The sequence below is a fragment of the Lolium perenne genome, chromosome 7, assembly GCF_019359855.2.
Source record: "Lolium perenne isolate Kyuss_39 chromosome 7, Kyuss_2.0, whole genome shotgun sequence".
Lineage (NCBI taxonomy): Eukaryota > Viridiplantae > Streptophyta > Magnoliopsida > Poales > Poaceae > Lolium > Lolium perenne.
This window is the reverse complement of record NC_067250.2, coordinates 122,876,402-122,899,689: the sequence shown is the minus strand read 5'-3', so window position 1 is coordinate 122,899,689 and position 23,288 is coordinate 122,876,402.

Genomic DNA, 23,288 nt, shown 5'->3' with positions numbered 1-23,288 from the left:
CACATATGCTTTTCACTTTAATCGATGGTGCACACCCCTAGCTCTCTCCAACCTGGTGCACTATGTCAAATACCATCATCACACATCAACCAAGCTTGCAGCACTCATAGACCAAGAAAATGATGCAAAGAGGACCATGCCAAGCCCATGCCATTGATGTAGACCTCACCATGCCAACCCTTGTCCTCCTCCATCTCTAGTCACCCTCACCTTGTCAAATAAGCTTCACTCACCTCACTGACCCCCACCATGCCAAGGTTGACCTCAGGAGAAGCATAGCATAGCCCATGTCACACCATGCCCCTCACATGCTCACCACCATGCACCCCCATGCCCTGGCCCTTTTCCCTCCCTCTAATCATGTCACCTACAGTCCCCTGGACCCTAGACACCTGCCAGACATGGTCCTGGGTGGAGGAGAGCAAGGACTCGACCACCATGCTCATGCCATTGTCCATGATCACCCTCCCGTGGACACCATCACCTCTCTGCGTGCACACTGCAAACCAATGCTTCCTACTGCGCCACTAGCTTCCTCTCTCCCCCACGCACCTCCTAGACATGACCGTTCGGCCCAGAACACCCTGTAGCCACGCGCCCGGCGACATGGCCATCATGCCGGCCATGCCCCGCCCCTCTCCCCTGGACACTATATAAACCCGCCCCACGCCCTGGACAGCACCACACCATCTCACAGCCTCCCTCTCTTCTCCCTAGCGCCTCCCTTTTGCACTCCTCGCAGCTCACCGGCGCCCACAAGCTCGCCGGCGGCCACACCAAAAACCGCCCAGAATTTCATCACCATAGCCCCCGATCCCTACAGCAAAGTTGTAGCCCTTGGAAATACCTTTCCAACGCACCTAACCACGCCTCAATCCGAGCTCCGAGGTGAGAGAAATCGCCCCCGCAAGCCTGCAGTGTCGGGAGGAAGACGAAGGCCCAGCACCGTCGGATCGTCATCCGACGATCTGCGCGCCCCGCGCGCGGGCGACGTGCATGCGCCATGCATGCACGGCACGGGCAGCAGCTGGGCCGGCCCAACTTCTTCCCGCCCCCGTTTGAATTCAAATTTTGTTTATTTCTTTTTCATTTAAATTGCTATCAGATGCTTTGCTAGAAATCAAATATCTCCAAATCTACTTGGCCATTTTTAGTGAATTTCATATGGTTGGAAAGCCTGTGAAATTATCTATGCAATGCCACTGGATTCAACCTCATATGTTGTGTAGATTTTGAATAGCAAAAATAACAAAACAGAGACTTTTCAGTATTCAAATAAATCTTAAAAATCAACCAATTTGAATTTTGAAGTGAATCCAATTGCAATAATTCACATTTAACAAACTCTAATTTATTATGTAAAAATATGATATATATTCTGTATATGATCATGGGCTAGAATCAAAATATTGGCTATGTAGTCAATACTAGCCCATTCAAACTATTTCAAATTTTAGGAATTTAAACCAATGAGGTGTAGCACCTCATTTAAATCATTCTCACAAGTGATATGAAGTAATGTGTTGACCTTTAAATGCTTAGGCTCATACTTGCTCACTTGTAGAATTTAAATCAACATAGTATTTAAATTGCAAAGGTTATTTAAAACACATGAGATAATGAATCTCATTTAAATCACTTTTCTCAAATACTAAGTGTGAAGTGTTGACCTTGGTCAACATGGGAGCACCCCTGGTTATTTGAGAAGATTAAATCTTAAGAATATTCAATGAGAGGAAATTATTTCTCCAAACCAAAGAGAAACCCTATTTTCAACTTTCAATGAGAGGAAATTATTTTCCTAATGTTAAATAAAGAAACCCTAGCATAATTTGAGAATAAATGTTAAGTAGTGATGCTAGATCCTTTGTGTGAGCCAATAAGGCTAATTAAGACTACTTAAGTGTTGTTTGGTGATTGTATCCTCGTATTCGTTTATAGACGCTAGTACCGGGGACTATCAAGAGGAAGAGGTCTTCTACCAAGAGGAAGAGCAAGAGAACTTTGATCACATCACCAACCAAGGCAAGCTATTACCAATGCAAGCTAGACTAATGCAACTATTTTGGTTGCAAGTTTATATTCTTGCCAAGTGCAAAGCTCTACAAGAGCAAGGCACCATTATATTTTACTTTATGAACCTATCCCAAGTTTTTTACTTTACAAGCTTTACTTGATTTTATTTATCAAAGTTACTTTTTGATTTATGATTCACTTGGTTGAATTATAGAGTAGTTCAAGAGCATCACACTTAGCCTAGCAAGCTCCAAGATACTTAGCACCCCTCATAACTAGTGGCTAGTGCTCAATATTAAAAGTGACTACTCTAATTGGGAACTTGTGAATTGAAATGACTTTGAAAACCTTGGAATGATGAGTCATTCTATTGAAAGATTTTGAAGGTGAATATGACTGGTGAATGACTTGGTGAATTTTACAAAAAACTGATGGTTGGGTTCGGATGCGATACCATTCCAATTTTACAAGTACCCCCACAATACCTGAATCTGGGTAAGGCTTAGCTGGAAACTTATGTATTCTAGTATGGGTTCCCTCTGAACAAGCGTCATCGGGGTTATGCTGGAGGCTGCCTCTACAAAAGGAATGATGTGAAATGACGTGAAATGAGGTGAATGTCCGGCCCAAGCCCTGTGCAGTTCCCAGGCTGACCGCGTGTCTTCACTGGGAGGCCAAGCTCATGGGGAGAGGTGCCTATACTAGAGTATGTAAATGAAAGGTTAGGATTGGTAGTTCGCGTACTGCGTACGATAAATCAGGGCCGACCCACTGACGAACTATTGCAATTGTTGTGGCACAAGTGTACAATCTCTGCAGAGTTAAACCTATTCGAATAGCCGCGTCCGCGGTTATGGACAGTTGGAAAGGCCATACTGTTCCGTCATCAGAAATTTTCTAAAAATATGAATGGTGACTTGGGACTTGAATTGAAAGGTGACTTTGACTTTGAATCACAACTGAGTTGTGGGAATGACACTAATGTTCCCACTTGAGTTAGTAAAATGAAGAGGCTTTGATTATGAAAGTGTTTATGAAATAAAATTGGCTTTATGCAAATGAAACTAGAGCTTCGAACCCCCTTACTATAGTTGATAGTATTTACCTTAGTATTAGTTTGCGAGTACTTTAAAGTACTCATGGCTGTGTCCCTGGCTATTCAAATGGCCAGACTATGAAGACGAGTACCAGAACCCGGAAGAAGGACACCAGGACGTCTACGACAACTAGGATCACTCCTGACGTCAACAGTTGCCTGTGGAATAGATGGACTACTACTACGCTACTTTCGCTTCCGCTATGTGTTATGTAATGAATAAATAGAACTTCTATTATTGTAATGAGACTGGATCATGTGATCCTTTATTTGTAAGACGATTATGGTATGTAATGAATGATGTGTTGTGATATCAATCTATTATGTCTCGCAAAAACAATATTCCTGGGATTGCGATGAATGGCATAATAGGCATCTGGACTTAAAAATCCGGGTGTTGACATCGTGTGGCCCCCTGACCTGCCCTTCCGCCTACAAATAGTCTTCGTCGCGAAACCCCCAGTACCGAGAGCCACGATACGGAAAACCTTCCAGAGACGCCGCCGCCGCCAATCCCATCTCGGGGGATTCAGGAGATCGCCTCCGGCACCCTGCCGGAGAGGGGATTCATCTCCCGGAGGACTCTACACCGTCATGGTCGCCTCCGGAGTGATGAGTGAGTAGTTCACCCCTGGACTATGGGTCCATAGCAGTAGCTAGATGGTTGTCTTCTCCTTATGTGCTTCATTGTCGGATCTTGTGAGCTGCCTAACATGATCAAGATCATCTATCTGTAATGCTATATGTTGTGTTTGTTGGGATCCGATGGATAGAGAATACTATGTTATGTTGATTATCAATCTATGTGTTGTTTATGATCTTGCATGCTCTCCGTTACTAGTAGATGCTTTGGCCAAGTTGATGCTTGTAACTCCAAGAGGGAGTATTTATGCTCGATAGTGGGTTCATGTCTCCGTGAATCTGGGGGAGTGAGAGAAACCTCTAAGGTTATGGATGTGCTGTTGCCACTAGGGATAAAACATTGATGCTATGTCCGAGGATGTAGTTATTGATTACATTACGCACCATACTTAATGCAATTGTCTGTTGTTTGCAACTTAATACTGGAAGGGGTTCGGATGATAACCTGAAGGTGGACTTTTTAGGCATAGATGCATGCTGGATAGCGGTCTATGTACTTTGTCGTAATGCCCAATTAAATCTCACAATACTCATCATATCATGTATGTGCATGGTCATGCCCTCTCTATTTTTCAATTGCCCAACTGTAATTTGTTCACCCAACATGCTATTTATCTTATGGGAGAGACACCTCTAGTGAACTGTGGACCCCGGTCCATTCTTTTACATCGAATACAATCTACTGCAATACTTGTTCTACTGTTTTCTGCAAACAATCATCATCCACACTATACATCTAATCCTTTGTTACAGCAAGCCGGTGAGATTGACAACCTCACTGTTTCGTTGGGGCAAAGTACTTTGGTTGTGTTGTGCAGGTTCCACGTTGGCGCCGGAATCCCTGGTGTTGCGCCGCACTACATCTCGCCGCCATCAACCTTCAACGTGCTTCTTGGCTCCTACTGGTTCGATAAACCTTGGTTTCTTACTGAGGGAAAACTTGCCGCTGTACGCATCACACCTTCCTCTTGGGGTTCCCAACGGACGCGTGCTGTACGCGTATCAAGCAGATTTTCTGGCGCCGTTGCCGGGGAGATCAAGACACGCTGCAAGGGGAGTCTCCACAATCCAATCTCTTTACTTTGTTTTTGTCTTGCATTATTTTATTTACTACTTTGTTTGCTGCACTAAATCAAAACACAAAAAAATTAGTTGCTAGTTTTACTTTACTTGCTATCTTGTTTGCTATATTAAAAACACAAAAAAATTAGTTAATTGCATTTACTTTATCTAGTTTGCTTTATTTACTATTGCTAAAATGGGTACTCCTGAAAATACTAAGTTGTGTGGCTTCACAACCACAAATAATAATGATTTCTTATGCACACCTATTGCTCCACCTGGTACTACAGCGGAATTCTTTGAAATTAAACCTGCTTTACTGAATCTTGTTATGCGAGAGCAATTTTCTGGTGTTAGTTCTGATGATGCTGCTGCCCATCTCAATAACTTTGTTGAATTATGTGAAATGCAAAAGTATAAGGATGTAGATGGTGACATTATAAAATTAAAATTGTTTCCTTTCTCATTAAGAGGAAGAGCTAAAGATTGGTTGCTATCTCTGCCTAAGAATAGTATTGATTCATGGACTAAATGCAAGGATGCTTTTATTGGTAGATATTATCCCCCTGCTAAAATTATATCTTTGAGGAGTAGCATAATGAATTTTAAACAATTAGATACTGAGCATGTTGCACAAGCATGGGAAAGAATGAAATCTTTGGTTAAAAATTGCCCAACCCATGGACTGACTACTTGGATGATCATCCAAACCTTTTATGCAGGACTGAATTTTTCTTCGCGGAACCTATTGGATTCAGCTGCTGGAGGTACCTTTATGTCCATCACTCTTGGTGAAGCAACAAAGCTTCTTGATAATATGATGATTAATTACTCTGAATGGCACACGGAAAGAGCTCCACAAGGTAAGAAGGTAAATTCTGTTGAAGAAACCTCTTCCTTGAATGATAAGATTGATGCTATTATATCTATGCTTGTGAATGATAGGACAAATATTGATCCTAATAATGTTCTGTTAGCTTCATTGGTTGCTCAAGAAGAACATGTTGATGGAAACTACATTAAAAATAATAATTTCAACAACAACGCTTACCGGAACAATTCTAGTAACAACTATAGGCCATATCCTTACAATAATGGCAACGGCTATGGTAATTCTTATGGGAATTCTTACAACAATAATAGGAATTCACCCCCTGGACTTGAAGCCATGCTTAAAGAATTTATTAGTACACAAACTGCTTTTAACAAATCTGTTGAAGAAAAGCTTGGGAAAATTAATATACTTGCTTCTAAAGTCGATAGTCTTGCTGCTGATGTTGATCTTTTGAAATCGAAAGTTATGCCTCATGAAAATCATAATCATAAAATTGTTACTACAGCAAATGCCATCCAAGTTAGAATTAATGAGAATATAAGATTGATGGCCGAATTGCGTGCTAGGTGGGAAAAAGAAGAAAATGAAAAAGACGATAATATAGCTAAAGTTTGGACTATTACCACCGCTAGTAATTCTAACGCTACACATGTTGCTGAACCTCCTACTAATAATGGTAAAATAATTGGTGTTGGCAATGTTTCCACTTCTAATGCAAAGCGTGAAAAACTGCCTGAAACTGCTAAAACTGCCTGTGATAAAACTGCTGAAATTTTTTCCAACATTGGGGATGATGATCCCATTGCTTTAGATTATAATGGTTTGGATTTTGATGATTGTCACATCTCTGAAGTTATAAAGTTCTTACAAAAACTTGCTAAGAGCCCTAATGCTAGTGCTATAAATTTGGCTTTCATGAAACATATTACAAATGCTCTCATAAAAGCTAGAGAAGAGAAACTAGAACGCGAAGCTTCTATTCCTAGGAAGCTAGAGGATGGTTGGGAGCCTATCATTAAGATGAAGGTCAATGACTTTGATTGTAATGCTTTATGTGATCTTGGTGTAAGTATTTCCGTTATGCCTAAGAAAATCTATAATATGCTTGACTTGCCACCATTGAAAAATTGTTATTTGGATGTTAATCTTGCTGATCATTCTACAAAGAAACCTTTGGGGAGAGCTGATAATGTTCGCATTACCGTTAACAATAACCTTGTCCCCGTTGATTTTGTTGTCTTGGATATTGAATGCAATGCATCTTGTCCCATTATATTGGGAAGACCTTTTCTTCGAACTGTTGGTGCTATTATTGACATGAAGGAAGGTAATATTAAATATCAATTTCCTCTCAAGAAAGGTATGGAACACTTCCCTAGAAAGAGAATGAAGTTACCTTTTGATTCTATTATTAGAACAAATTATGATGTTGACACTTCGTCTCTTGATAATACTTGATATACACTTTCTGCGCCTAGCTGAAAGGCGTTAAAGAAAAGCGCTTATGGGAGACAACCCATGTTTTTACTACAGTACTTTGTTTTATATTTGAGTCTTGGAAGTTGTTACTACTGTAGCAACCTCTCCTTATATTAGTTTTGTGCATTGTTGTGCCAAGTAAAGTCGTTGATAGTAAGGTTCATACTAGATTTGGATTACTGCGCAGAAACAGATTTCTTTGCTGTCACAAATCTGGTCCTAATTCTCTGTAGGTAACTCAGAAAATTATGCAAATTTACGTGAGTGATCCTCAGATATGTACGCAACTTTCATTCAATTTGAGCATTTTCATTTGAGCAAGTCTGGTGCCTCAATAAAATTCATCTTTACGAACTGTTCTGTTTTGACAGATTCTGCCTTTTATTTCGCATTGCCTGTTTTGCTATGCTTGATGGATTTTTCGATTCCATTGACTTTCAGTAGCTTTGTGCAATGTCCATAAGTGTTAAGAATGATTATGTCACCTCTGAACATGTAAATTTTAATTGTGCACTAACCCTCTAATGAGTTGTTTTGAGTTGGTGTGGAGGAAGTTTTCAAGGATCAAGAGAGGGAGATGATACAACATGATCAAGGAGAGTGAAAGCTCTAAGCTTGGGGATGCCCCGGTGGTTCACCCCTGCATATATCAAGAAGACTCAAGCATCTAAGCTTGGGGATGCCCAAGGCATCCCCTTCTTCATCGACAACATTATCATGTTCCTCCCCTGAAACTATATTTTTATTCCATCACATCTTATGTACTTTGCTTGGAGCGTCGGTTTGTTTTCGTTTTTGTTTTGTTTGAATAAAATGGATCCTAGCATTCTTTGTGTGGGAGAGAGACACGCTCCGCTGTTGCATATGGACAAATATGTCCTTAGGCTTTACTCATAATATTCATAGCGAAGTTTCTTCTTCGTTAAATTGTTATATGGTTGGAATTGGAAAATGATACATATAGTAATTGCTATAATGTCTTGGATAATGTGATACTTGGCAATTGTTGTGCTCATGTTTAAGCTTTTGCATCATATACTTTGCACCCATTAATGAAGAAATACATAGAGCATGCTAAAATTTGGTTTGCATAATTGGTCTCTCTAAGGTCTAGATAATTTCTAGTATTGAGTTTGAACAACAAGGAAGACGGTGTAGAGTCTTATAATGTTTATTATATGTCTTTTATGTGAGTTTTGCTGCACCGGTTCATCCTTGTGTTTGTTTCAAATAACCTTGCTAGCCTAAACCTTGTATCGAGAGGGAATACTTCTCATGCATCCAAATCCTTGAGCCAACCACTATGCCATTTGTGTCCACCATACCTACCTACTACATGGTATTTCTCCGCCATTCCAAAGTAAATTGCTTGAGTGCTACCTTTAAAATTTCTATCCTTTACCTTTGCAATATATAGCTCATGGGACAAATAGCCTAAAAACTATTGTGTTATTGAATATGTACTTATGCACTTTATCTCTTATTAAGTTGCTTGTTGTGCGATAACCATGTTCCTGGGGACGCCATCAACTACTCTTTGTTGAATATCATGTGAGTTGCTATGCATGTTCGTCTTGTCTGAAGTAAGGGAGATTTACCGCTAAAATGGTTAGAGCATTGCATAATGTTAGAGAAGAACATTGGGCCGCTAACTAAAGCCATGATCCATGGTGGAAGTTTCAGTTTTGGACAAATATCCTCAATCTCATATGAGAAAATTAATTGTTGCTACATGCTTATGCATATAAGAGGAGTCCATTATCTATTGTCTATGTTGTCCCGGTATGGATGTCTAAGTTGAGAATAATCAATAGCGAAAAATCCGATGCGAGCTTTATCCTTAGACCTTTGTACAGGCGGCATAGAGGTACCCCTTTGTGACACTTGGTTAAAACATGTGCATTGCGATGATAATCCAGGTAATTCGAGCTAATTAGGACAAGGTGCGGGCACTATTAGTATACTATGCATGAGGCTTGCAACTTGTAGGATATAATTTACATAACACATATGCTTTATTACTACCGTTGACAAAATTGTTTCTTGTTTTCAAAATTAAAGCTCTAGCACAAATATAGAAATCGATGCTTTCCTCTTTGAAGGACCTTTCTTTTACTTTTATGTTGAGTCAGTTCACCTATTTCTCTCCACCTCAAGAAGCAAACACTTGTGTGAACTGTGCATTGATTCCTACATACTTGCATATTGCACTTATTATATTACTCTAGGTTGACAATATCCATGAGATATACATGTTACAAGTTGAAAGCAACCGCTGAAACTTAATCTTCCTTTGTGTTGCTTCAATGCTTTTACTTTGAATTATTGCTTTATGAGTTAACTCTTATGCAAGACTTATTGATGCTTGTCTTGAAGTACTATTCATGAAAAGTCTTTGCTATATGATTCATTTGTTTACTCATGTCATTTACCATTGTTTTGATCGCTGCATTCATTACATATGCTTACAATAGTATGATCAAGGTTATGATGGCATGTCACTCCAGAAATTATCTTTGTTATCGTTTACCTGCTCGGGACGAGCAGAAACTAAGCTTGGGGATGCTGATACGTCTCCGACGTATCGATAATTTCTTATGTTCCATGCCACATTATTGATGATATCTACATGTTTTATGCATACTTTATGTTATATTTATGCATTTTCCGGCACTAACCTATTAACGAGATGCCGAAGAGCCATTCTTTGTTTGCTGTTTTTGGTTTCAGAAATCCTAGTAAGGAAATATTCTCGGAATTGGACGAAATCAACGCCCAGGGGCCTATTTTACCACGAAGCTTCCAGAAGACCGAAGAGGAGACGAAGTGGGGCCACGAGGTGGCCAGACACCAGGGCGGCGCGGCCCAAGCCCTGGCCGCGCCGGCCTGTCGTCTGGGCCCCTCGTGTGGCCCCCTGACCTGCCCTTCCGCCTACAAATAGTCTTCGTCGCGAAACCCCCAGTACCGAGAGCCACGATACGGAAAACCTTCCAGAGACGCTGATGTCTACGGGAGCTTCTATTCTTGTAGACAGTGTAGGGCCTCCAAGAGCAGAGGTTTGTAGAACAGCAGCAAGTTTCCCTTAAGTGGATCACCCAAGGTTTATCGACTCAGGGATGAAGAGGTCAAAGATATCCCTCTCATGCAACCCTGCAACCACAAAGCAAGAAGTCTCTTGTGTCCCCAACACACTGTAACACCCCAATTTTCAATAAAAAGAAAGTTAGAGAATTCCAGAGAGCAAAATTTCAAACCAACAAAAACTTTTTAAATTGCATATAGTACCATGCATAGGACTTGTGCATTTTATTGATATGCCATGATGATTGTTATTACTTGTATTTGATATGCTCTAAAAACCCTAATGTGGTCATATTAAGATCACCAACCAAATACATCAAAGAGGAAGAAAATCCATAAAATGAAAAACCCTAAAAACCCTCACATATGCCCTATGGCATTTTTATAAATTTTGACCCTAGACCTATTTGGTCTTCACCATTAGTTGAGTAATGTTATTAAACACTTATTACAACTTTTGGAATCAAAGAATCCCAATTCAAATGAAATTCAAACACAAATCTAGCTCACATATGATAATGGTCAAAATTGACAATTATAGTCTAATCACCACTTTGAGCCCTTGCCATTCAATTTTCCCAAACCAACTCTTGCTAACTCTTTGCACCATTTCAAAGTCAACATCAAGGTGAACAACTTTGGTAAAGATCACCATGCCAAAATCATCTTTGATCAAGAGCTATGCTCATCCAAAGTCTTAACTTTTTAACATATGCAACATTCTCCACTTAGCCATTTTTGCCAATTCTTGAATTCTAAAAATTCCACCACCACCTCTAATCACCTCTGGTCAAATACAACTTATATCAACACCCACATTTCAAAAAGATTCACCATTTGAATTATTTCAAATTTGGATATTTTTGCAAATTACAAAATCGGGCACTATTTGCAACTATTGCAAATAGTGATCGACACAACCTAATCTACTCCAAACCCAATCTACATTGTTCCCTGGTCCCCTTAAACCAAATTAATGCCCAATAGCATGCTAGGGAGAGAGAGAGCAAGCTAGGGCATGGCCATGCCGGCCATGCCACACACGTCGAGCTCTCCCCTCCCTTTCTTCTTCCCTGGCCATGGCCACCTTGCCAAACCGCACCACCCTAGCGCCGCCTACACTCGCCGTTGTCGAGGAGAACGACGACACACGCCGGACGACGCGCGCCCTGGACGCGCTCACCATGCCGATGACGTCGCGCATGGACATGCGCGCGGACGTCACAGTACACGCGCCGCGCCGCCACCTCGCTCTCGCCCTGGACCCGCTCTCGACGCCTTGAGCATCACCACGACACCTGGACGCCGCCAGACACCCGCCAGACCACGACCCGCGCCCACCGCCGCCGGAGAAGAGACCCTGCTCCGCCGCGGGCGCGACAGACCTGGAAGCAAGGCGACACAACCAGGCCCTCCCCGACCGAGCTGTCGACGCCATTCGCCTCGCCTGGACACGTAGAACACCGCTACACCCTCGCCTAGCTCGACCAGCCACCGGAAGCGCCGCGCCATGGTCGACCGCCACCCTGCCCCGCAGCACTCAAGCAACGCTATAAAAGGAGAGCTCCCCTTGCTGATCCAAGCACACCACCAGACTCCCCACCTCTCACAACCACTCAACCACCCCACCGTTCATCTGATTCACGCCGGAGAAGGGCCAATTGCAAGATCGCCGCCGCGGAAGCCCTGCAGAAATCGACGGCGAACCAGACCACTTCGAGCTCCGCCACTGCTACCAGCTGCTTCGCCGTCGTCCACCACTTCCCCGAGCATATTGACAACCCTAGCTGGAGCCACCGTAAGCCCTCCGACCCCCTACCTGAGCCGCCGGTGAACTCCTCTCTCGCCGGCGGGACGATGAACCACGGCCGTTAGATTTCGATCTAATCCAACGCACCACACTCGCCCATACCGATTCGGGTTTAGTGAGTCACTGACGCGCGGACCCCACCCTGTCAGCGCGCCGCGCGTCTGTGGACTGTGGTTGGGCTGGACTGGGTTGGTTTGGGCCGTTTTTAAATATTTCAGCCCAATTAGTTTTCCCGCCGGCCTGTTAATTCAAATCCAGTTTAAATAATTACAAATGAATTTCAATACTGCTGCCACTTTGAAATTCAATAGATTTAAATTGGCTAAACCAAATTTGATGAACTTTATATTGTTGGAAAGCTAGAGAAATTATCTACAACATGCCACTGGTCCCATGACCAGATTCTTTGTAGAATTAATCTGATAAAAATAACAAGGCAGGGAATTTTCCCTATTCAAATAATTATTAAAAATCAACCAAAATAGATATTAAGTTATTTCCAACTCTAATAGCTCACATTTGACTTACACAAATTGTTTATGCAATAAAATGGGGTGGTCACTTTGCATGATCATGCCATAGTTTAATTAATGGATATTATGGCTAGTTTAACTAGTTGATATTGTCCAAAACTATTAAAGTAAATTATGTGGAGTCTTATACTTCATTTAAACTTGTCTCACATGAATTCATGGGATGTTTGGACCCCTGGTCCCAAACTCTCTTATATGAATTACTTGAGATTTAAATCATATGTAGTGATATTAAATGATATGAGGTGATCTACCTCATTTAAATCATTTTCCCAAATGATGATGATGAACATTTGACTTAGGTCAATATGAGTTCATACATGATTGTTTGAGAAATTAAATCTTAAGAAGATTTCAATGAGAGGAAATTATTTCTCAAAGAACCCTATGGAAACTATCATTTACATATTAAATACAAAGAAGTGAATTCTATTTAAACAACACAACCCATGCACCTAAGTAGATTATTTTGTGTGCATAGAATAGTTTGTGTGTTTATATGTGATGTATGGAATAGCCATTGAATTAGTGAGTAATTATACTCGTATCCAAATTTAGACGGTAGCACCGGAGAGTACGCCGAAGAAGAAGGTTGCTACCAAGAGGAGGAGGAGGAACAGTTTGAGAACTACCAAGGCAAGCTAATATTCTTGCAAAGTGCAAAGCCCCTTGGGGCCAGGCACCATGATTCTTACCTTTTCTTACATGAGCCTATCCCAAGTTTTTACTTTACAAGTTTTACTTGTTTTCTAAATGAGTTACTTCTATAGTTAACTTTGGTCAAAGTACAAGTTGGTTACTAGAGTAGTGGAGTTAGTCTCTTCCAAGCAAAGCAAGATAGCACCCCTCATGATTTAGAGCTAGTGCTAATGAAATAAAACTTGACTACTCTAGATGGGAACAATGTGAATTTGAAATGAATTTGAAACCTTGGAATGAAGAGGCATTCCATTGAATGATTTTTGAAGGTGAATATGACCAAGAGAAGATGGTGATTTTTGATAAACAATGATGTTGGTTTGAATGCGATACCTTTCCAATTATTAAGTACCCCCACAATATCTGATTATGGGTAGGGCTTAACTGGAAGTTTATGCATCTTAGTATGGGTTCCCTCTGAACACACGTCATAGGGGTTACGCTTGAGGCTGTCTCCGTTGTTGAGAAATGATGTGAAATTGAGGTGAATTGTACGGCCAAGCCCTGTGCAGTTCCCAGGTTGACAGTTGGTCTTCACTGGGAGGCCAAGCTCATGGGGAGAGGTGCTCATACTAGGATTCGTAAGTGAAAGGTTATGGTTGATGATCCGCGTACTGTGTTACGATGATTCGGGGTAATCCCGACGGATGAAATCAAATGTTGTGGCACAAGTGTGCAACCTCTGCAGAGTGTAAACCTATTCGAATAGCCGCGTCCACGGTTACGGACGGTTGGAAAGGCCATACAGTTTCCGATGTCATAGCTTTGAAAATGATGTTGAAAGGTGATGGTGAAATGACTTGTGGTGAATTGAATTGATATCACCACTTGAATGGTGGGAATGACACTAATGTTCCCACTTGAGTTAGTTAGCACTTGAATAAGCTTTTCTCAAATATTGTGAACTAAAACTAGCTTTATGCAAATAAACTAGAGCTTAGCGAACCATACTAGAATGTCTAGCACTTACATTAGTATTAGTTTGCGAGTACTTAAAGTACTCACGGCTTTGTCCCTGGCTATTCAAATGGCCAGATTATGAAGATGAACAAGGAGACGACCAGCAGGACGCCTACGACAACTAGAAGTCTTCTGACATCAAGCGTTGGCCTGTGGACTAGAGAGTCCTTGTATCTTACGCTTCCGCTATGTTGAACTATGAACTTGTGATTGTTCGTTGATCAATAGATCAACTATTCGTGCAATATGGATCATGTGATTCCAAATTTGTAAGACTTATGGTTTGTAATGAATGATGACTGTGATACTTAACTATTATGCCTCGCAACAACAATATTCCTGGGATTGCGATGTATGACATAATAGGCATCCGGACTTAAAAATCCGGGTGTTGACAAGTTGGTATCAGAGCCATTGTTTGACCTTAGAAGACCTTAGTTAGAATGGGTGTTCTGAAAAACTTAACTTTGAAATCAAATGAAAGAAAATATTTGTGAAAATTTACTACACTCTTGTCTTTGAGACTTTGCCAAAATTTGATGAATCATGTTCTATCTTATTTGAATCAACTTAAAATTTTGCCACACTTTGCACTCTCTAACTTACTCCTCCAATTCTCTTTCAGATGGAGCCGAATGAACCCATCAACACCAAGTTTTACCAGCTTGGGAACGGAGGGAGCTTGATCTTCGAGCACGACCTCAACGCCGTCTCTGACTTCCTTGGGCGCCCACACCCCGAGTTCCACGGGGTTCAGCTGGACGACACGCCCGGAGGAGAGTTGCAGTGGGTGATCACTGCCGACTTGAGGGGCAAGATGGAGCCTCCCACCTCGGAGAGGATCCTCTTCTCCTTCCGCGAGAGCAACTGGCTCGACGGACTCGCACGTGGCCTTCAGGAGGCACTTGCGCGCCTCTATGGACAGAACGTGGTGCGCATCCTCGCCTCTCGCTACGCCCACCTTGTGAGGCGTGATGCTGCGGGAGTGCCCATGGAGTTGCAGCCGCACCCGGAGTTGAGGCACCATGCTGAGCACCTGGACTTCATGCTCTACCAGACTCAGAGGGACCTCGACGCCACTCGCGCTTACGCGAACTAGACCCATGCTCACATCACCGAGCAGGGTGAGGCGATCAAGCTACTCAACAACGACCGCAAGAGCCTTCGCCAGCAGCGTACCAAGAAGGACGCTACGATTTGTCGCCTTCGCGCCCGGATCGCGTCACTTGAGGCCACTGTCAAGGCCCAGGAGGATCAGATTCGTCAGCTGGAGGATGACGACGGAGGCATCGACATCCAGGGAGGAGACGCCTTCCTGAGCAATGACAACGACTTTGAGGAGGACGAGAACACCGAGGAGGAAGACTACGAGTTCCTGGAGGCAGGACCCGACGACTACGTCCCGATCGATGTCGAGGATGAGGAGTAGTTGCACTAGTCTCACTTATGTAGGTGTGAGTTGTATCCCGTCCCTTGTATCGTAGCATGAGAATGGTTCTTAAAACCATTGGAGTATGTGTGTGTTAGTTTGTATCATGTGTTGAATGAATGAATGAATGTTATGTTTGTCATGAAAAGATTACAAGTTTTCAAATAATTTATCAAACTTAACCAAAATGAACCATAGAATGTTCCCTCTTATCTCATGATCTTCTATATCTTCAGATGGCCCCTCCAAATCGCACCAATGACGCGATGCTGCAACTGCTGCAAACCATGCTTGCCGACCGGGAAACCGAAAGAGCCGAACGCCAAGCCAACCTCATCGCCTTGCAGAACATCGCCAACCAAGGCCATGGAAATCATGACCACCCCGGATCCAAGCTCAAGAACTTCCAAAACACCAATCCCCCGGTGTTTAGCAAGACCGAGGAGCCCCTTGACGCCGACGATTGACTCCAAACTATGGAGAACAATCTGGAGGTAGCCGGAGTGGAAGACAACGAGAAAGTTTTGTTCGCCACCCACTATCTCGCTGGACCAGCCCGCGCTTGGTGGACAAGCACCCGTGCCATGAACGGAGGTCAATTCATGACTTGGGAGGATTTCAAACTCAAGTTCAGCAAGTACCATGTACCCCCGGGTCTTATCAAGAAGATGAGGGATGAGTTCCGTGAACTGAAACAAGGTCGCATGACGGTGGTTGAATACCGCAACAAGTTTCTCACATTGTCGAGGTATGCCCCTGATGAGACCGACACCGTTGAGAAGAGGAAGGAGAGATTGCTGAACGGACTGCATGATGAGATGCAGACTGTCCTCGTCAACATCCCCTTCGCCGACCTCGAAGCCCTTGTTGACTCCGCCATCCAGATGGAGGGCAAGTTAAACCAAGCCAATGAGAACCGCAAGCGCCGCATGGCGAATCAGAGTGGATCAAGCCACCCCCAGAAGTTTCGCCCTAGCTCAAGCGGAGGTTTCACTCCAAGAAACAACAAACCCCAGATGCAGAACTCTCGCCCCGGTTATCAGAACCGGAGTGGATGAAACTCCAAACCAGGAGGCTACAACAACAACAACAACTACAACAACAACAACAACTACAACCGCGCTCCACCCCGAGCCCCTAACAACAACAACAACACCAACACCACTCCCAGAACCGGAAGCAATGCCGTGCCCGTTGCGAACAAGCAGGACAAGACCACTATTACTTGTTATGAGTGTGGTGTAGTGGGGCACTACTCCAACGAGTGTCCCAAGTGTCTTGCCAAGCTCGCCGGCAACACCGCTGCACCTGCTCAGCAGCAACGCCGTGTCTCCACTGGCAAGAAGTTCGCCCCCAACAACCCCAATAAGCGCAACGGCCGCCTCTACCACATGAACGCCGAAGAAGCCCAGGAAGCACCAGATGTTGTACTGGGTATGTTTTCTGTCAACCACATCCCTGCCAGAGTATTGTTTGATTTCGGAGCATCTCATTCTTTTGTCACGGAAGACTTTGCATCAACAAGTAAAATTCAACCCCTCAGTTTGAAGCATGTTATGATAGTTCAAATCCCCGGATCAACCACCAAAGCCAGAAAATTTTGCAAAAATGTACCAATCAAAATCCATGATGTAGATTTCTTTGCAAATCTAATCATACTTGGAACCAAAGGTTTGGAAGTTGTCCTAGGAATGGACTGGATGTCAAAACACAATGGATTGATAGACTGTGCCAAGAAAGCCATAACCATGACTAGCAGCACCGGTATAGTAGTAGAGCACGTCTCTGAAAAACTACCCAGAAAATTCACCTGCAACCAAAGTGTATCCAAGCCAACTCTGGATCAAATCAGGGTCGTTTGTCGCTACCCTGATGTGTTTCCGGATGATCTACCCGGTATGCCCCCGGATCGGGATATCGAGTTTATCATCGAGTTAATTCCCGGAACTGGACCCATAGCCCAGAGAGCCTACAGCATGAACGCAACCGAGCTTGTGGAGCTGAAGAAGCAGATAGATGATATGTTGGCCAAAGGTCTAATTAGACCAAGTGCATCCCCCTGGAGATCACCCGTCTTGTTTGTGGACAAGAAGGATGGTGCAAATCGTTTATGCACGGACTATCGTAAGCTTAACGATGTTACCATCAAAAACAAATACCCCCTACCCAAGACAGAAGACTTGTTCGATCAACTCACCGGATCCAGATGGTTCTCCAAGATAGATCTTAGAACTGGATATCATCAGCTGAAGATCCGAGCCACCGACATTCCAAAAACTGCCTTTACCACCAGATATGGGTTTTATGACTACAACGTCATGTCGTTTGGACTGACCAATGCCCCCGCTTATTTCATGAATCTCATGAATAAGATCTTCATGAACTTTTTGGACAAGTTTGTCGTTGTATTCATCGACGACATCCTCGTCTACTCCAAGTCCGAAGAGGAACATGAATAACATTTGGAGATTGTCCTAGAAACCCTTAGACAGCACAAGTTGTATGCCAAGTTCAGCAAGTGTGAATTTTGGCTGGAAGAAGTTGGATTCCTGGGACATATCTTGTCTGCAGGAGGAATTGCCGTAGATCCCGCCAAAATCAAAACTGTTATGGAATGGCAAGCCCCAACCACCCATACCGAGGTCCGCGCTTTTCTTGGATTAGCCGGATATTACCGCAGATTTGTAGAAGGTTTCTCGAGCATCGCTCAACCAATGACCCAATTGCTGAAAAAGGACAGAAAGTTTGAGTGGACCGACAAATGCGAAGAGAGCTTTCAACAGCTCAAGAGTAGACTGACAACAGCCCCAATCCTGATCATGCCAGATATCGCAAAGCCCTTTGACGTGTATTGCGACGCCTCCAAGACTGGACTTGGATGCGTGCTTATGCAAGAAGGCAAGGTCGTATCCTACCTTTCAAGACAGCTAAAGCAACATGAACAGAACTACCCAACCCATGACCTCGAACTTGCAGCCGTGGTCTTAGCCTTGAAAGTTTGGCGTCATTACCTCATGGGTAATCGATGCGAGATCTACTCCGACCACAAAAGCCTCAAATATATATTCACCCAGAAAGAGCTGAACATGAGACAACGCCGATGGATCGAATTGATCAAGGATTACGACATGGAGATTCACTACCACCCCGGCAAGGCCAATGTGGTAGCGGATGCTTTGAGTCGACTGCCGTGTCAGTTGAACTCCATGCTCGCAACCGAACAACCCAGCTTGCATCAGGAGTTTGAACAGTTCAGACTTGAACTTGTTAGCGAAGGATTCCTAGCCAGCATCGAGCTACAACCCACCTTGGTTAGCCAGATCAAGGAAGCCCAGAAAGACAATGCTAGCATCGACGGAATCAAGAAACAGATAGCCGCAGGAAAAGCCCCCGGATTCACCGTAGATGAAGCCGAAGTTCTTTGGTACAAAGAACGTCTCTGCGTACCATCAGACTCTGACTTGAAACAAGTCATCCTGCAAGAAGCCCATGACACCCTTTATTCAATCCACCCCGGAGGTACCAAGATGTATCAGGACTTGAAGGAACAATTCTGGTGGCACGGAATGAAGAGAGAAATCGGTAGCTATATCGCTAAGTGTGACATCTGTCAGAGAGTCAAGGCAGAACACCAACGACCCGCCGGACTGTTACAGCCACTCCAGATTCCAGAATGGAAATGGGACTCCGTAGGAATGGACTTTATCACCGGACTGCCCAAATCCAGCAAAGGCAATGATTCAATATGGGTAGTTGTCGATAGATTGACCAAAGTCGCCCATTTCATCGCCGTCAAAACCACTTATCAAGGCCCAAAGCTAGCAGAACTATACATCTCTAGAATAGTCACCCTGCACGGAACCCCGAAATCGATAGTGTCAGATAGAGGATCACAGTTCACCTCAAGGTTCTGGCAGAAGGTGCATGAAGGACTAGGCACCCGTCTGAATTTCAGCACCGCCTATCACCCTCAGACCGACGGACAGACTGAGAGAGTAAACCAGATACTGGAAGACATGCTTAGAGCATGCGTACTGGAATACGGATCCAAGTGGGAAGACTGCCTACCTTACGCAGAATTCTCTTACAACAATAGCTATCAAGCCAGCCTACAGATGGCCCCCTTTGAAGCCTTGTACGGAAGGAAATGCCGCACACCCCTAAACTGGTTAGAAGTCGGAGAGAGCCAAGTTTTTGGCCCAGACGTTCTTCGTGAAGCCGAAGAGAAAGTCCACAAGATTCGCGAGTATCTCAAGACTGCCCAATCAAGACAGAAGAGCTACGCCGACAAGAGACGTCGGGAGATGACCTTCGAGATCGGAGACTTCGTCTATCTCAAGGTATCCCCCTTGAAAGGAATGCAAAGGTTCCAACTGAAAGGAAAGCTTGCACCCCGATATGTCGGACCTTTCAAAGTCCTCAGCCGCCGAGGTGAAGTATCGTATCAACTGGAGTTACCGGAAGAGATGTCGGCTGTGCACGACGTGTTTCACATTTCACTTCTCCGGAAGTGCCTTGAAGTCCCGGAGAAGACCGAAGTGTTCAAGAACATCGATCACCGATCGGTGGATATCAACAAGGACCTAACCTACCGCGAAGTGCCGATTCGCATCCTGGAGGAAGCTTACCGAACCACCCGCACCCGAAGCATCAAGTTTCTGAAGATACAGTGGAGCAATCATACCGAGGATGAAGCCACATGGGAACGCGAAGACTTCATGAAGAAGGAGTTCCCAGATCTCTTTAGTACCTAACTTTCTTTTCGATCTCGGGACGAGATCTTTTGTAAGGGGGAAGGGTTTGTAACACCCCAATTTTCAATAAAAAGAAAGTTAGAGAATTCCAGAGAGCAAAATTTCAAACCAACAAAAACTTTTTAAATTGCATATAGTACCATGCATAGGACTTGTGCATTTGATTGATATGCCATGATGATTGTTATTACTTGTATTTGATATGCTCTAAAAACCCTAATGTGGTCATATTAAGATCACCAACCAAATACATCAAAGAGGAAGAAAATCCATAAAATGAAAAACCCTAAAAACCCTCACATATGCCCTATGGCATTTTTATAAATTTTGACCCTAGACCTATTTGGTCTTCACCATTAGTTGAGTAATGTTATTAAACACTTATTACAACTTTTGGAATCAAAGAATCCCAATTCAAATGAAATTCAAACACAAATCTAGCTCACATATGATAATGGTCAAAATTGACAATTATAGTCTGATCACCACTTTGAGCCCTTGCCATTCAATTTTCCCAAACCAACTCTTGCTAACTCTTTGCACCATTTCAAAGTCAACATCAAGGTGAACAACTTTGGTAAAGATCACCATGCCAAAATCATCTTTGATCAAGAGCTATGCTCATCCAAAGTCTTAACTTTTTAACATATGCAACATTCTCCACTTAGCCATTTTTGCCAATTCTTGAATTCTAAAAATTCCACCACCACCTCTAATCACCTCTGGTCAAATACAACTTATATCAACACTCACATTTCAAAAAGATTCACCATTTGAATTATTTCAAATTTGGATATTTTTGCAAATTACAAAATCGGGCACTATTTGCAACTATTGCAAATAGTGATCTACACAACCTAATCTACTCCAAACCCAATATACATTGTTCCCTGGTCCCCTTAAACCAAATTAATGCCCAATAGCATGCTAGGGAGAGAGAGCAAGCTAGGGCATGGCCATGCCGGCCATGCCACACACGTCGAGCTCTCCCCTCCCTTTCTTCTTCCCTGGCCATGGCCACCTTGCCAAACCGCACCAGCACACCACCCTAGCGCCGCCTACACTCGCTGTTGTCGAGGAGAACGACGACACACGCCGGACGATGCGCGCCCTGGACGCGCTCACCATGCCGATGACGTCGCGCATGGACATGCGCGCGGACGTCACAGTACACGCGCCGCGCCGCCACCTCGCTCTCGCCCTGGACCCGCTCTCGACGCCTTGAGCATCACCACGACACCTGGACGCCGCCAGACACCCGCCAGACCACGACCCGCGCCCACCGCCGCCGGAGAAGGAGACCCTGCTCCGCCGCGGGCGCGACAGACCTGGAAGCAAGGCGACACAACCAGGCCCTCCCCGACCGAGCTGTCGACGCCATTTGCCTCGCCTGGACACGTAGAACACCGCTACACGCTCGCCTAGCTCGACCAGCCACCGGAAGCGCCGCACCATGGTCGACCGCCACCCTGCCCCGCAGCACTCAAGCAACGCTATAAAAGGAGAGCTCCCCTTGCTGATCCAAGCACACCACCAGACTCCCCACCTCTCACAACCACTCAACCACCCCACCGTTCATCTGATTCACGCCGGAGAAGGGCCAATTGCAAGATCGTCGCCGCGGAAGCCCTGCAGAAATCGACGGCGAACCAGACCACTTCGAGCTCCGCCACTGCTACCAGCCGCTTCGCCGTCGTCCACCACTTCCCCGAGCATATTGCCAACCCTAGCTGGAGCCACCGTAAGCCCTCCGACCCCCTACCTGAGCCGCCGGTGAACTCCTCTCTCGCCGGTGGGATGATGAACCACGGCCGTTAGATTTCGATCTAATCCAACGCACCACACTCGCCCATACCGATTCGGGTTTAGTGAGTCACTGACGCGCGGACCCCACCCTATCAGCGCGCCGCGCGTCTGTGGACCGTGGTTGGGCTGGACTGGGTTGGTTTGGGCCGTTTTTAAAAATTTCAGCCCAATTAGTTTTCCCGCCGGCCTGTTAATTCAAATCCAGTTTAAATAATTACAAATGAATTTCAATACTGCTGCCACTTTGAAATTCAATAGATTTAAATTGGCTAAACCAAATTTGATGATCTTTATATTGTTGGAAAGATAGAGAAATTATCTACAACATGCCACTGGTCCCATGACCAGATTCTTTGTAGAATTAATCTGATAAAAATAACAAGGCAGGGACTTTTCCCTATTCAAATAATTATTAAAAATCAACCAAAATAGATATTAAGTTATTTCCAACTCTAATAGCTCACATTTGACTTACACAAATTGTTTATGCAATAAAATGGGGTGGTCACTTTGCATGATCATGCCATAGTTTAATTAATGGATATTATGGCTAGTTTAACTAGTTGATATTGTCCAAAACTATTAAAGTAAATTATGTGGAGTCTTATACTTCATTTAAACTTGTCTCACATGAATTCATGGGATGTTTGGACCCCTGGTCCCAAACTCTCTTATATGAATTACTTGAGATTTAAATCATATGTAGTGATATTAAATGATATGAGGTGATCTACCTCATTTAAATCATTTTCCCAAATGATGATGATGAACATTTGACTTAGGTCAATATGAGTTCATACATGATTGTTTGAGAAATTAAATCTTAAGAAGATTTCAATGAGAGGAAATTATTTCTCAAAGAACCCTATGGAAACTATCATTTACATATTAAATACAAAGAAGTGAATTCTATTTAAACAACACAACCCATGCACCTAAGTAGATTATTTTGTGTGCATAGAATAGTTTGTGTGTTTATATGTGATGTATGGAATAGCCATTGAATTAGTGAGTAATTATACTCGTATCCAAATTTAGACGGTAGCACCGGAGAGTACGCCGAAGAAGAAGGTTGCTACCAAGAGG